This window comes from Notolabrus celidotus, chromosome 4 (assembly GCF_009762535.1).
Source record: "Notolabrus celidotus isolate fNotCel1 chromosome 4, fNotCel1.pri, whole genome shotgun sequence".
NCBI lineage: Eukaryota > Metazoa > Chordata > Actinopteri > Labriformes > Labridae > Notolabrus > Notolabrus celidotus.
Window position 1 is genome coordinate 16,990,794 of NC_048275.1, and position 16,005 is coordinate 17,006,798.

Here is a 16,005-nt window from a genome sequence, read left to right on the forward strand (position 1 = left end):
TATTTAGTTTGACAAACTGGTTTCTAGTGCTTTGTGAGGGGGAAACAAAATCAGCCTCCCAACAAAAACTGTTATGGTAAAGGCAGAGCAAGGAAAGGTAGCAAAGTCTAATATTGGACAGTGGTTGTTGATTAAAAGCAAAAAATGTTAAAAATGATTGAAAAAACAACAACCTAATAATGACTTTGAATGAGATTAGGATTCTTGGTGGTAGAGAGACAACATGTGGTGGAAATCTGTGCATTTAGATTAAGAGATATCTCCTTAAGAAAACATCTGGATAGCACGTACAGCATGAGTCACACAAGGACCAAAAATAAAGTTTGACTTTGGTCGCCCAAAGAGCAGCCACATGTTTGGGATTTGCTCACTTTTGCAAGGTTATGCTGTTATCTAGTAAAGTGAGGGCTGAGTACTTCAAGATGCTCACGACTGATCTTAAACGTTGTGAAAACCTGCCTGTCTAAATCCTTTTTTTTTTTCATACATTATACATTCTCCAGCTGTACACAGAGCACAGGAAGGTGGATGAGATTATTCCAGCCTGTTACTTTTTTCCCCACTGCCAACAACTCTGACATGCTGTACAGTGAAACCACTCATAGATGTCTTTAAACATCTATTTGTCCAGGACCAGATGGAGGAAGTGTTTCCTCTGAGCATGAGGCATACATTAAAGAACTATGTACATCTTTGTTATTCTAATTTAAAACAATAATCCAAAAAGCTCTTTACCATGACACTGTTTCCTGACTAGTGTTAAGTGGAAGCCTGATTTCAGAACCTTAATTTAATACAGGCAGCATTACCAGATGCTGATAATCATGCATTAAGATGGGAGATAATGCTGCTTATAGTGACAGCAGAGTGCCTTTTTATCTTTTGTATGATCTTTCAAACATAATTTAATGTAGATATGAAGCCATAAGGAATGGACAAAGTGGATATGTTAATTATAAATATGATCTTAAATAATGGTCATGGATTTTACTTTTTTTCTTTCAGAGGGAAGGTTAAAAAGATAGTTTCTAAGTGCTTGCCCTGACACAAAAAAGGAAAAGGGGACTTGGTGGTTGCACAGGATGAAGTAAATCTATCACAAGCTGCTGATGATGGGTTTTGCTGCCAGAAGATGGTGACAAGGGTTGTGCAACAGCACAAGGCCATCTGTCAGGTACTCACTGCTGACAGGAACACACATTTAGTGCCTACTTGGCAGGAGACAGACCTGCTGGAGTCCATGAGCGGTGATCTAAGTCAATTCTTAAAGTTCACAGATATTAAGGCAGATCGTAAGACATTGTGTTATTGTGTGAGGCCCTAACAGCACCTCCTCCAAACAAAGGCTGTGAAACCTGCAGACGGACGCTACCAGAGTCTGTAGTGAGAAATATGACAAAGCCAAAGATGAATTGCTGTCTAAGATGTCAAAATAAGGGCTGTGTCTGACAGTAGAGGAAGACGATGGCCCTCAAACTTTGAAATCAGTTTGAAGAGGAGTGGAGGAGGAAGCAGAGCCAGCTGCAACAGCTCTACCTGCCAAGAGGTACTTGTAGTCAGAGGCTATTCAGCTTACTGTGGTTTAAGTGCTTACAAACTGTGCGTCTTACCATTAGGCTAACATCTGACAGCAATTCAAGGCAGAAAAGGTACTGTGACCTGAGAAAAGGCACTCCCTAAGCAGCTTCAGAGGAAACTTCTGTTTTAAAAGTCCTGTTCTTTGCCTATACATAAATACCTTAGTCATCCTCCAGGCTAGCAACACTGAAAATGTGGGATCTAAAAGCCTCTGCATCATTTCTGTAGTCCACCTGCTGGGAAAACTTCATATCAACAAACTCAGTGAAAACTATGTCATCAGAAACATTTGAAGTGAAACACATAATTCAGACTGAAATCAACAAAGCTGTGTTTGCAAAATGAAACAAAAAAGGAGACTTATTATATAACCTTTCCATCATTAGTGTGTGTTATATCTGACTAAAATAACTCCTGTTTATTCCCTGAAACCAACTTTTTTTTTGCTCTGATATATTCTTGTGGTTTGTAGGACAGTAATATTTCAGCTGCAGCCTCAACAGTACAGTGATAATAAGAATGAACATGGAAACAGGATTTGGAGCAATAATCATGCTTAGTTTTCAGATCTAACAAACACAACAGCTTAAAGGCTCTGCTGTTAGCCTACTTTAGTCTCTGTTGAAGTATGATGTCGGGAAAGCATAATTAATAACTTTAATTGATAATTTTCACATGTTAGATCAAACAGTTCGATAAAGTTTCCTGTTGGTCTCTCTTCCTCCTCCCCCCCACAAACATGCAATTTAGAATCACCAAATAACCTAATCAGCATGTTTTTAGACTGCTGAGAACCCGGTGACAGCCCACACATGCACCGGGAGAATGTGCAAACTCCACACAGAAATGCTGGATTGTTGGATGGTTTTATGAATGACAGGCCAACTAAGACACAAAATATTGTACAAACTTCCTCTAAGTTAAATGAGGAAAGCCTCTAAAGCATCACCCATGTCCCCCTGATTACATGCATCATATGTCCGATAATTCTGGGAAATGATTGAACCAAAAAAAAAAGGAAAAAGTTTGCCTGAACACATTTGATTTGTTCCCAACACCAACATGGCATTTAAAGTGGGGAACGTCTCCATCTGCTAACATCGTGCCTGATTTTCAGAGTTGTTGATCCCTACAGCTGTCTCTTAAATTTTCCCGTCCAAATTGAGGTTGTGTAAACACAGTCCACGAGGTAAAAATATTAATCATTTGCACAATTTATTGTGAATGGGCAAGGTTATTATAGTTAACGAAAACTAACGAAATAACGAAAACGAGAGGTGAAAAAACATTTTCGTTAACTGAAATAAAAATAAAAACGAGGCTTCACAAAAAAACGAAAACTAACTGAAACTGTATTGTGAGTTTACAAAACTAACTAAAATAAACTAAAATGATAGAGAACATGTCTTTAGTTTTCGTCTTAAACTCAGTATTTTGAGTGGATATGTAATAAAGTCAGAGACTGATCGGATGGACGTCTCTGCTCTCTGCTCTCTGCATCTGCGCGGGAGCGCGCCGAACGGAGCCTGCAGCTGACGGGCGCGCGCACTCACAGCGAGGCAGAACTGCAGGGGGATTAAATCGAGACGAACTCTCTCGCTCCGACTACCTGCCCTGTTTATAACCGTTCCTGTGTGAATGCCCAACAAGTAAGTATAATGAGACGGAGAACTGACTTTTCCTGTCCATAAGCATTCACGTGTGTTAAAACTCCCGAGAGAGAAAATAGACGCCATGAGCGCATGCGTCATCTCATATTATGAGGTATTAGAGTGATATGATTATTAGTATACTTGTAGTGGTAGCATCTGAATCATTATCTCTGTATCAATGATTATTGTTCATTGCTTATTTTATTGTTAAAGATGTATCAGTGAGTCACCATATTATTTAACACTATAGAGGGTCAGTAATGCTAGCCTAAGTGTCCATATTGTGACCATCACCCTTATGTTTGTGTATTTATTTGATGTGTTTCCGACCACACTCATACCTATTCCTCTGTGGCCTCATTGGGTCTGCTGTACTGTTGTGCTGTACAAGGAGAATATTCACTAAACGGTTAAAGCTCCCTCCTGTCTCCTGTCCAGTGTGTTCTGACCGACACCCCAGGGAGAGTACTATCCTACAGAGTATCCACCAGTATTCCCTATTTTTTAGGATATGAATTTTTTGTTTGTTTTCTGCCAGTTTCACTTCAGTTGGCTCATTCGCACAAGCAGGCACACGTCCACACTTTGCCTGCAGAGCGTTAATGGCAGCGAAAGTCAGGAGAAAGCGGCAGAGCCCCATTTGGGATTACTTTGAATATGACTGTCTCTGATAGGAGTAAGTGCCTTGCAATGGAAGGTGATAAAATATGTTGAAAATATGTTTCTCAAGGGGGAAAATCCCACTAATCTTAAAGTCCATTTGAAAAGCTCACACAAGACGGCTAACCTAGCATACCTTGTCAAGGCAAGAGAGAGCGGCCAGGCCCCTTACCCTGAAACAGAAGCTAACCCCCGGCCAGGCACACAGGCAAAAAAGACTAAAACTAATACTGAAACTAATAAAAACTAAACTAAAACTAAGCATTTTCAAAAAATAGAAACTAAACTAAACTAGCAAACCCGCTTCAAAAACTAATTAAAACTAAACTGAAATTGAAAACAAAAAGTCAAAACGAAATAAAAATAAAAACTAATGAAAAATGCAAAACTATAATAACCTTGTGAATGGGTCAGACACTGCAATTCCTCTGTGCCTTTTTTCACGGAGCCAAGAGTCAGGCAAGGACACATTGCAATCAGCACATGTCCCTGTTGAAGTTCAGCTGACAAGAAATGCAGACAACATCAGTTATCACAAACAGCATGTGAGGGTGTGTGTGGCAGAGTAGCAAAAAACTGAAGGATTAGCTGAGGAGATAAACTAAAAAATTAAGTGAAATAAAAGATAATTTATCATCATCATGTCCTGTTTGGTAATATTCAAATCTTTACAATTGTGAAGTACAATGGAAACAGCTACATTGACTGACAGAAGCAGACTGATAGATATAAAAGGGACAATACAGCAAAAACAAAAGCAAACATGACTATACCTCTGTCTGCCATTAACACATTAAATCATTCCGTTTTTTGATAATTGAACACAATTTTCTCTGTCGGGAAGTGATTTTGCAACAGCCATCACGAAATGAATGACAGCTAATTTGTTTGTTTCTGCTGCTGATGTTAGAAAATGGTGTGACCAATTTCAGATTTATCTTGCCTCAGCAACTCGGAAAAATTCCCAGTTTGTGCTACCTCAATATTTTAAATGTTACTGAAGGTCAAATAATGTTCTTAAGTTTAGTTCATAATTCAACTTTATAGCCTTATGTACATTGTAATTATTTACTAATGTTCTTATCTCCAGTGCAAAAGCTTGGTAATGACTGCTGGTCAAGATAGTATTCGGCTGTAATGAATAATTATTCCACTGTCTCACATTGTATTCATAGAAAGTATACAACTAGAGCTTAAGTTTAGGTTTGGACAAAACCATTTACATACCTTTTACAGGTCTTTACAGTCTTTAAGTCATTACTCTCAAAACAGGGATTAATATATAGCTACAAATAAAGATGGCTCAAAGGAGCAGAAGCTCAATGTTGAGCAGGTTCGACTGGACTCAAACCCATGTGCTAAAACAACATTTGATTGACTCTGCCCACCATGACAGAGCAAGCAATCATCATGGCTGTATACAACGTTGAATAGAGCAAAGCATTGATGAGCAAAGCATTGGTGAGCAAAGCATTGGTGAGCAAAGCATTGGTGAGCAAAGCATTGGTGAGCAAAGCATTGGTGAGCAAAGCATTGGTGAGCAAAGCATTGGTGAGCAAAGCATTGGTGAGCAAAGCATTGGTGAGCAGCCTACTAACACAGAGGTGCTTTGTGATTCCAACATTCCAAGCTAGCATGCTGGTTACGGCCACCAGCGCTCACTGATCTGCAACGACCCAAACAATCTTCGTTGTTGAAAACTTGCTGCAAATTCAGGAGAGATGCACATTTATAGGTGCATGCAAAAGTCCAAAACAAATGCATAGGAAGCGCAATGCATGAGGTAAAAAATTTAACTGTAACAAAAAGGTGAATTATTTTTATTATTTTAACCATTATTATTTGAATCATTGCTTTAACATATATTTATCTTATTTAACTAATAATTTATTTATCTATTTATTTCTTGTATTCACCTGATCTTGTTAACGCTACCTTATTTTTAACCTTTCTTTCCACTATTACTTATTTTATTAATTTTACTGTATTGATTTTATTTAATTTTTAAGTATTTTATTTATAATCATGCCTTTTATAATTTTACCATTGCTGTTGTTTTCTGTCTCTCTGTTATTCTGTGAAGCACTTTGGGCTGCATGTTTTTATGTATGAAAGGTGCTTTATAAATAAAGTTGAGTTGAGTTGAGTTGAAACAACTGCATTAACTGCAAATACATAAATGAGGCAAATACAAAAAAAATTAAAACACCTTCAAAAGAAAAATGCTGCAAATCGATAGATGACAAAGGAAGTACCCCAGGTATATAGGGGTGCTATGCTCAGAGGAGAAGTTTAAAAACTATTATTGTTCAGTCAACAATTCATTACAATCCAGGGCAAATAATGTCTACACTACATTTCATTGAAAATTATTAAAGGTTTGTTGAAATACTTTGTGTGTTGGACTAACAGGCTTGTAGTTGGAAAAAAAAGTGCTATGTATTTATTTATTTATTTGTTATATATGTTCACACTTGTATGGAAGCCAGCCGAGACAAAAGTGTTTACATAAATGTTGTGTAATAAATAATCATTGGATTTATCACACTACTTCATCTACATTCTCACACCTCTGGATTGCTGTCAAGACACATGTGATTTAATTATATATGGTAAAAAGAGAGGACAAATCTTCCATGCATACATGTCATTCACTAGCTGTGTGTTTAGTTTAGGCTCATGTATATATTTGCAGAAATCTCTATACTATCAAGCACTGAATCTTGGTCTTCAAGTGGAAAATGTAAACATGACGTGTGTAAACTCTTCTGTCTGGAGAGAAAAGCAGGACTTGTGTCTGCACAATGGAAGAACTCCTGCAAGTCCTTTAATACCAGGAAGCAGCTCAGCATAATTATTCTGCCTAACCTTGTTTATTCTCCTTTATGACTGTGGGCAGCCAGGAGATCTGCTTTTATTGAGGTGTCTCTTTAGCTGCAATCCAGATTACTGCAGCAGAGTGTCTGAGTCCTGCTTACACTGGCACCAGCAGCCATAAACAGAGGGCAGTATGACGGGAGTGTAGTCTGATAAAATAACCATGCGAGGGAGATGAATAATAATCAGTGTGAGGGGTTATGCAGAGTGCCAAGGATGGCTGAGCATGGGATACCACAAAGCCTGATACTTCCAAAAACCATACATAAATTGAGAGAAGTTGGAAGAACAGTGCATCAATTTAGTCAACTATACTATGTAGCTTTTTATCTTTTTTAAAAACCAATAGAGTTTTATATTTATCTTGAAAATCTGAGTATCATCGGCGTATATAACAATCCTGACTCAACCAAGCCGCAACCTCCAATGTGGGAGTGCTAAAAACTGCAGTTCATTGAAGATCCGCTTGAGGCTGGCTCTGGAAGTACCGGAAGTCACATACACATGAATGGGAAAAAGACAATCTTTACAGCAGAAATAAACATGTTTACAGCCTGGTACAAAAGACGAGTGTATTCTGGATAGCTCATTTCTCGATCGGCACACACTGTGAGGGGGGGGAATTTTTTTCTAATGCGTCAATTTTGAAGATATTGAGATTACGATTCTTCCAATGAGAGGCACAGCTGACTGCAGGAACACTGTAGCTGTTGGCTAGGGTGCTCAAACTCCGCCTCTTTACATCACACTGGCTTGAGAAAAGCAATATGGCTGTCGCCGACGATTGGCCTCAAACAGCTCTTCAGAAACAGATGGGTGACGTCACGGATACTACATCCATATTTTATACAGTCTATGGACTCAACCTGAATAATCAACTTAAATGCATTCATCTTTTACATTCCCTTTTATATCTAACATCAGTACAGGAAGTAATTCAGCAATATTAATGGGACACTTCAGACTAGGGTTCATATCCTGCCTAATGCTTAGGTTTTCAATATTTAAAAGAGACCATGATCACTCCCAGACCTTCACAGAGTAGTTTGTCATTGTCATAAAATGCTGAGCGGAGCAAGTTTTTGGAATAAAAAGGTATAAAAAAATATATTTCAAACAGGCTAACAGGCTAAACACCCTTACCTCCTTAAACGGAGGCATCACTCTTTTTTTAAAGAATACCCCAGAATAACCACATATTATTGAGGCTGTTGAACAAAGGGGGTAATAATGAAATGTTTTTGTACAGCCACAGAGTATGCAGACAGGGAAGAAGGTCTGGTTGGATTGGTTGGAGGTACTTTGGATTTGAGAACTGTGCCTGTACAGAGCTACAGGATGTAACCTTCTATGCTTTCTTTATTCATTGTGAACGACCGATGGTGTAGTGTCTTATTCAAGTCAGCCTTTCCTATTTGTAGGGCTTGCTCTGATTGAAAACAGTTATCTTGGCATTGTTACATTTTCACCAATATGCACAGAGCCACTGCTAAAAAGTTTTATAAGAATATATTTTCTTGTTATAGACCTCAGCTGGTGCATTATAGTAGCGAGGTGTGAGCAGAAAAAAACTCCACGTGGAAAGAGAAGTAGGATGTTGTTTTGCTTCAGACCACTGCGAGAGGCTCAAGGGATTTCACACACATCCTCACCTCTGCGGTGGGTCTCCGTGCTTTTTGACAGCCTCAGTAACAAGCTGCTGGAACTCTTTAGACATGGCACTCTTAGACACTTAGACATGCCTGTGTAGTATGTGTGTGTATGTGAAAGAAAGACACAGGGAAGAAAAACAGAGAGGCAGAAAGAGAAAGAAGCAGTGGAAGAATGGCTCCGGAATATGTCAGAGCAAAAAGCTGCAGCCACTTGAGGATGACTGCACGGAAAACCCTGGAAGTTATCCTGTCTTTCATTCTCACAGTAAATCTATAACTGGATGAGGTCCAATGCATACCTGTGTTTTAAAACAACGGCTAAGTTACTGTCATTGAAATTAAGCTGAGTTTAGTGGAGGGTGTCAGAGTGGAACAGGGAGCAAACAAACCACAAGCCAGTGCATTAAATTCACCGCTGTGACAGCTCGTTCCTAACAATTCCCGCAATCCAAACTATGAAATACCCGGCTCGAGGAAACAATGTCGTTTCGTGTGAGGCTAATTCCAGGCCTGACCCTTTGCCTCTGCTCCTCATGCCTGCACTACAAAACAGCCCTACACAGATGCTATACACATGTACAGTAAATGATAGGCTACCACGATTAATCCTTAAAAGGAAGAGCGACCATCCGTCCATTGAACAGGCACTCCATAGAAGAGGAGTGGGAGAAAAAGCACACACTCTCTCCTGTGTAAACATGCTTCAGAGGGAGGAGAGGGGTCTTTAAAAGTGGATGCAGAGATGAGGGGTTGTGCAGGATTTTTTAGGGTGGGGGGGGGGCAAGGAATGTGTAAGTAGTTACACCTCCTGCTTGGGGAGTGAAGCAGTGGGATATAATGTGTTTATGTGAGAGAGAAGGAACATCTCAGCTCAGGATAGAAGGCTGTCAGGTGATGGAGACCATGTCTACAACTGTCCTTGGTGCTTCTACAATAAATAACACACATGTATGTGCACACTTCTTTGCAGCACTGCTTATGCAACAAATTTAAGAGGGGTCACGGCACAAGTATTACAAATGTGGATAGGGCATCGAAGTGTACCACTTATAGGATTCTCTTTAAGAAGTCATTCTGTCTAAGGCCGTCCAGCAGTGAATGGCTGAAATGATTTCCATCAGGGAAAAATGATTTCCATCAGGGAAAAATGATTTCCATCAGGGAAAAACAGGCTGCAGATTCAGAGACGATGCAAATTAAAAAATACCATATGCAACAAAGGAGCAAAATGAAGAATACAAAATGCAAATGAAAAAGTGCACAGCAAAGAAGCCGGAACAAAGGCATCAAGATGAAAAATGTTAAATTAAAAACTCACAAACCCAGTCAAATAAATATAGAAGGAAACTTTGCTATTGAGGGAAAGAAGGACAAAGTGCCTTTCTCAAACTTTCTCCACCCTACACACTTTCACTCTGTTTGTGCAATTGTGTGGTGTCTGCCACATTGAGTGCTGTCCAAATCCTCTGAGTTCCTTATGTACCCTGTGTAATACCGTTTATTGTTTGTCATGGAACATGGACATAGAGTGGTCTAGACCTCCTATGTTTGTAAAAGCGTCTTGAGATAATGTTTGTTGTGATTTGGCGCTATACAAATAAAGATTGATTGATTGTTTGATTGATTGATTGATGGAAGACGCTCTGTGGATTAAAGTTCCACGATTTTCAATAAGAACCAAAGAAAATAAGGAGTTTGTTTTGTCATTGAGGAGTGATGTTTGAGTCTCTTAGCAGTTATCTATTCACAGTATGTCGTGGAACTATGGTTACAGAAATTTTGTTTCTGCTGGTGAGAGGGGAGTTTGTCCCAAAGTTTGATAGTGCATCTGATCCTTACACCTTAATAAAGGGTTCTTCATTTATCTGTGGGCATGAGTTTAAAAGGAGTTCACTTAATGGTGGAGTGTAAGTGAAGAGGGACTGGTTTGAGAAAGGCCCAGGGAGAACAGGCACAGAAATGAATGCCAAGGTTTTTGAGAGCCATGCATTGATTGCTAATGTGCAATAACACAACTCTGTATAAAAAAGTACCACATGTTTTAAGCTTGTTTCTGTTGTTGCATTTGTTGAGGGCTTTTAGAAAGTTTCTTAATTTGCATTGTTTCATTTGATGCAAATTCTGTTTTCCCTTGTTGGCCACCATAATTGGCTCCTGCAGAAGATAACAAGACAATAGACTAATACAATAAGTTGACTTCTGGCTTTTCTTTTCTGCACCACTACTGCTTGTCATGGGAAATCAAAAAAATAAAGGAATGGATGCTACAGTCTCCAAATGTCTGTCTTACCATGATGTCATACTGCAGAAATGATGATCAAGCCCAGCAAAGTAATGAAAGTGTGTAGAGAATACCTTGACTAGGCAAAACAACAGCAAACAGCTATGTGATTAAATAATATTAAAATTAAATATTAGATACTAAAGGTTGGAATGTAAACTTCTAATTTGTAGTACAGACTTTAACACACTCTAGAAATGTGGTATTGGGGCGCTGGTGGCCTAGCGGTCTAAGCGCCCCACATATAGAGGCGATAGTACTCGTCGCAGAGATTGCCGGTTCGACTCCCGGCCAGTCGACCATTTACTGCATGTCTTCCCCCACTCTTTGCTCCCCACATTTCCTGTCTCTCTTCAGCTGTTCTATAAAAAGGCCAAAAATATAACTTGAAAAAAAAAGAAATGTGGTATTGCAAGAGGACAGAAGCAATGGCAACAGGGGAAGTGAAAAAAAGATCAAGTGAAGGGTAATTTCCCAAAAAGAAATAGATGATTTAATGTAAAATTAAATAAATCAATGAGATAAAATACTCAACACAATGATTAAATGACAAAAAAAAACACCAAGTGAAAATAAGAGATAAGGATTAATAAAGTGGCTTTTTAACGCTGCCACGTTTACATAGCCTTGACCCAAGCATGTTAAAACAAACTATGACACACTCTGTTTCTCTTGCACAATACACACTCACAGAAGCACACATCATCATTCTCCAAAGCTCAAACACTCGAGAGGGCACTGAGTCAACAAGGTGATTACAAGAAAGTCTTGAAACTCATCCAAGTGCCGGCTCACCACGAAGAGAGGAGGCACTGACTGAACTGGTTATAATACAGTCCAAACACTTCTCCTGGCGGATGTCGACAGGCTTACACAGACAGTTAACAAAGCGTTAACTGTATCACAAACATGAACACGGGGACAAGCACACTCCCACGCACGCACACACACAATCTCACATCTCTGGCTGTCTCCTCTGTCTCATTCACTCAAACATTGCTGGCCCCCACCTGCCCCACCTCTTCCCGCTCTCTCTGGCTGTTTCTTTCCCCCAACACAAACACACACACTAATGCACAAATCTAACCACACAGTGACCTGGCAGAGGTTGTATTCTATTTCATCCAATAATATCAACCCAGGTGACGTGACTGTACCTGGCATTGGAGACTAAAATAGCTTCTAAATTTGATTCCCCAAAGTCTCAGGGGGAGTCTTAGTGGTCTCATCTGTCTTTCTCGGTATCAAAAGCCACCCGATGAACCAGACTCAGACGTGTTGTTCTGGAAGAAAGGTTGGATTAAAGAAAAAAAACACAAATGCACAGAAGCATCAAGGGGTTAGGGTTTATACACATGGTTGTTTCACACACGCATGCACACAAAGAACTCCAACTGGGCAGAACATGCAGACAAACTGAAATCTCTTTCTCTTTTACAACAAATGTATTGTAGCGACAACCTATTACCTTTCATTTCCCATCATACTTTGTGTTAGACTAAATGACTGCTTTGTTAAACTTGTTGTCTATGTGGTCAAACATTCAACTTTTATGATTGAGTTATTCTGTAGTCTTTTTTTAGTTGTATCATAACAGAGGAGATTTTAGCATTTCATCAGGCCAGTTGTATCTTAGTGATGTGTGTCAGAGGCTACACATTCCCTGTACAGGTTGCCATTTAGGACTATTAAACAGCTGTGTGAAATACATGTCAGTGGTTGGTCAGTACTCAAAAGCATTGGTATGTTATTTCTTGATAGCCCACTGATATTACGAAGATACACCACAAGGGACACAGCCCTTCACAGTAAGACCCTTGGCCTTGCATCAGGGTCCTACTCACCCTGACAGGGCTCCAATCTGCTATAAAAACCTGCTCACTATACAGTCTACATTAGTGAACAGGTGAAAAGTCCCTTCCTCATCTCTCTTTCTGTAAAAGTTAATTGGGAGTGCAACTATTAGTTGACCTTTCAACAAAAATCAATGACAAATGAGTTGCCGCCAACTTAAACAGCTGAGACTTGTCTGGCTGTGTCATGTTCTTCATGCTGTGAGGGTTTATATCATTGTTTTCTGGAGCTGAGTTGTTGAGAGTTGAGCCATCTCTCGTCTTTACTATCTCTGTTGAGAGTTGCGCTTACAAAACGCCAACTGGGGAGTGACTTGGAACACTTTAACACAGTAAATGTTGGGGGTCATAGTAACTCAGTCTGTAGGGACTTGGCCTGGGGACTAGAAGGTTGCTGATTCAAGTCCCAGTACAGTACAAAGTAAGCTGGGACTGGTTGTTGGAGAGATTCCATTTTATTTCCTGGGCAACTCATCAAACCCCCGACTGCTCAGGGAGCTTGTGCAGCCCCTTCACTCTAACATCCCTACATTAGTTCATATCCATACAGGATCCTGTTTGTGCATTTTTCGGCGTTTATGTGTGTAGCATTTTAAGAACAGAGGAAAGAAACTTCCTCTGGTGGATTAATAAAAGCATATCTGCCTCTACTTCTTAAAAATGGTGGCGGCCAGTGCAACACCATCGTATCCAAAAACTTCTAAAGTCTGGGAGCATTTCACCTTCATGAGGCAGAGACATAGTAAAACCTTGCTTTCCATGGGACCACATTAGTTATGCATGGGAATCTGCAGAGAAAGCATGTTGGATTTCTGTCTTTTACACATTATGTATGACATTTCAACTTCAACAACAATCCAAAGTTAGCACCAGGCAGTGTTATTGTTCTCTTATTTAGTACATTTTTAGTCCCTCACTTTAAAACCTTCCTCTGAGAACATACTTTTCTCTCTGTCTCAGTCATTAGTTGTAGCTCTAGTCTTAAGATAAAGATGCTGCATATTGGACCTACCTGTGCACAGAAAAAACACACCCCAGACTTGATGAGAGAGATATGTTGTTTACCTTGAGATCTAGATTGAATTTATGTGATCTGATTGCATTTCATTTCCTTTGATCAATAGTTAATGCCTCTGCCTGCTCACCACCTCACAGAAAATATTAAGCCCGCTGGATTACTTTTATCGTGTTTACTTATGTTGTATTATTTATGTCCCCTTTTCTCACCTTGAAGTATAGATGTGTTATATTTAATTAACTGGGTTCAAAACATCGTTGGATCATGGAGTGATTACCTAGAGTGATGGAGTTCAAACAGAAGTTATAGCTGGCTCTGAGTTTGGGTTTTTTTCAAACTTTTGTGGCTCAACAAAAATAAACAAATACAGGGGAGATGAAGTCAGACAGGTCTGTTTACTGTGAAATGACAAAAGGAAAGATACAATATTAAGTAGTCAAACCTTAGATGTGACAGATGCTAATTTAATGTTGGTGGCTGGGATTGATTTTAAGTTATCTATATGAGCTTTTATTTTTCAATTTTATTTAACCTTTATTTAACCAGGTAAGTCATTAAGAACAAATTCATATTTCCAGTGACGACCTGGCAAAAGGCCCAGCCTTTTGAGGGGTAAAGGGTCAGGGATAACAGTTATGATAAAAACAAACACAAAGGTAAAAACTTAAAAGACATGACAAAGAAGTTAAACATGACCGAACAGAGGGTAAGGGTGTCCATGAGAGAGCCCTGAAGGCTGATTTTGAGATGTAGTGGACCAGTTTTAAAGTTTTCTGTAAATTGTTCCAGTCTGTGGGCACAGCAGACTGAAATGATGACTGACCAATGACTGAATGTGTTTGGGGGATTTTCAGCAGGATAAGGTTGGCTGAAAGGGTGTTGTTCTGTAAGTGGCAGGTGCAAATTGTAACAGGCTGTAGATAGGGAGATGATAGTCCAAGGAGAGTTTTCTATTTTAGCATGTGCCAGTGTATTTCACTGCTGGTGTGTAAGGATGGCCAGTTTACAGAGGGGTATAAAGTGCAGTGGTGCATTCTGAAACAGGCATTTGTGGCGAATTGATGGCACAGTGATAGAGAGAGTCCAGCTTTTGCAGAGGAGATTTGGAAGCAGAACGGTAGATGGTGTCACCATAATCCAACATGGGAAGAACTGAGCTGAAAATATATTAAAGTAAGACAAGAAAATGCAATGTATTGAAGGTTGAGGAGAGCAAATCATATAAAAGAATAAAGAAAGAAAGAAAAAGAGAGTACTTAAAGGTACGTTGGGTAGGCTGATTGTTTAGGACAACACAGAAGTTGCAAACTCAGTGTACCTAAGCAAAAATTGTCTTCATGTTCTGCCTGAACTAGCAGACATCAAAATAAAGTCAGCAGTGCTAAAATCAAGGGACAATTAAAAATAATTATCAATAAGTATGCATTAATTAAAGCCCCAGTAAGGAGTTTTTAGCTGGTTATGAAACAGACTGAAATGAATAAAATTGCGTCTGTGTATCCTGCATAAGCAAACAAGACCATGAGTGAAAAGGTTGGCTCATTCTGTTTCATTATTTCCAGTGCCTCTTATCGCTGTCGAGGTGATAGGCAGCACACTGCAGACACAGCCCTTGTTTACAGTTTCATTATGGTTTCACGATTCACAGTGACTGATACATTTGACTTCTTAAAAACAGCACAGGGGTTTTTTTTTCTCTCATAAAAAACATTTCTTACAGGATCAGCAAAGAGATAAGAAACAGACGTTTGTCCACGGGGGGAATCAAGATCAACACAAAATTAAAGTTCCTCCCAGGAGGTTCATGGTCTCTGTGATGAAAAGGTTTAGCCAAAGGACTAATTTCCAGCCACAGGATCCAGGCAGAAATTATTTTTCAGTTTACTTTTGGGCTTTAATGTCTTTAATGAAGGAGGGCAGTGGATAGAAAGGTTTCGAGAACTCTCAATCAAATAGAGTTATTACATAAGCTTAATACTAGTATATATTACTGAAATGAAAACCTGCAGCCTTCATAGTGAGAGTGAAAACACCCTAAGATCCTACTCTAAAGCCTGTTCAGCCAGCAGTTGAGTGCCAAGACACAGTTTAATAGCCCACAATTATATTTTATTGGGTGCTTGCTGGCTAATGAAGCTTGAATGCTAATGGCAACAAGCGAGTGATGGATCAGCCGCACTGACAATCGGATTTGGCTGCAGAGGCTTGTTGTTATTAGTCTGTCAGAAAACATCCGACACAGGAGGAAGACATGAAGAAGACTCCTTTCATAGCCAAGGACTTTATTTTGGCGGGATTACAATGGAGCTGGTTTAAGAAGAAGAAAGACACGTTGTCAAATACAAACTGAAAAGAGTAATCCCTTTGACTGCTGCCATCCGTCCAACCAACAACAAAGCACATACAGAGATTAGCATAACGAGGCAGACCGCTG

The 16,005-nt window shown here is 39.5% G+C and overlaps 1 protein-coding gene across 3 annotated transcripts in view; it reads right to left on the reverse strand.

Annotated features, from left to right (window-relative positions):
- The window catches only part of chrm3a (cholinergic receptor, muscarinic 3a), a 140,887-nt gene that overhangs the window by 9,069 nt on the left and 115,813 nt on the right, over positions 1 to 16,005 (reverse strand). The window lies entirely within an intron of this gene.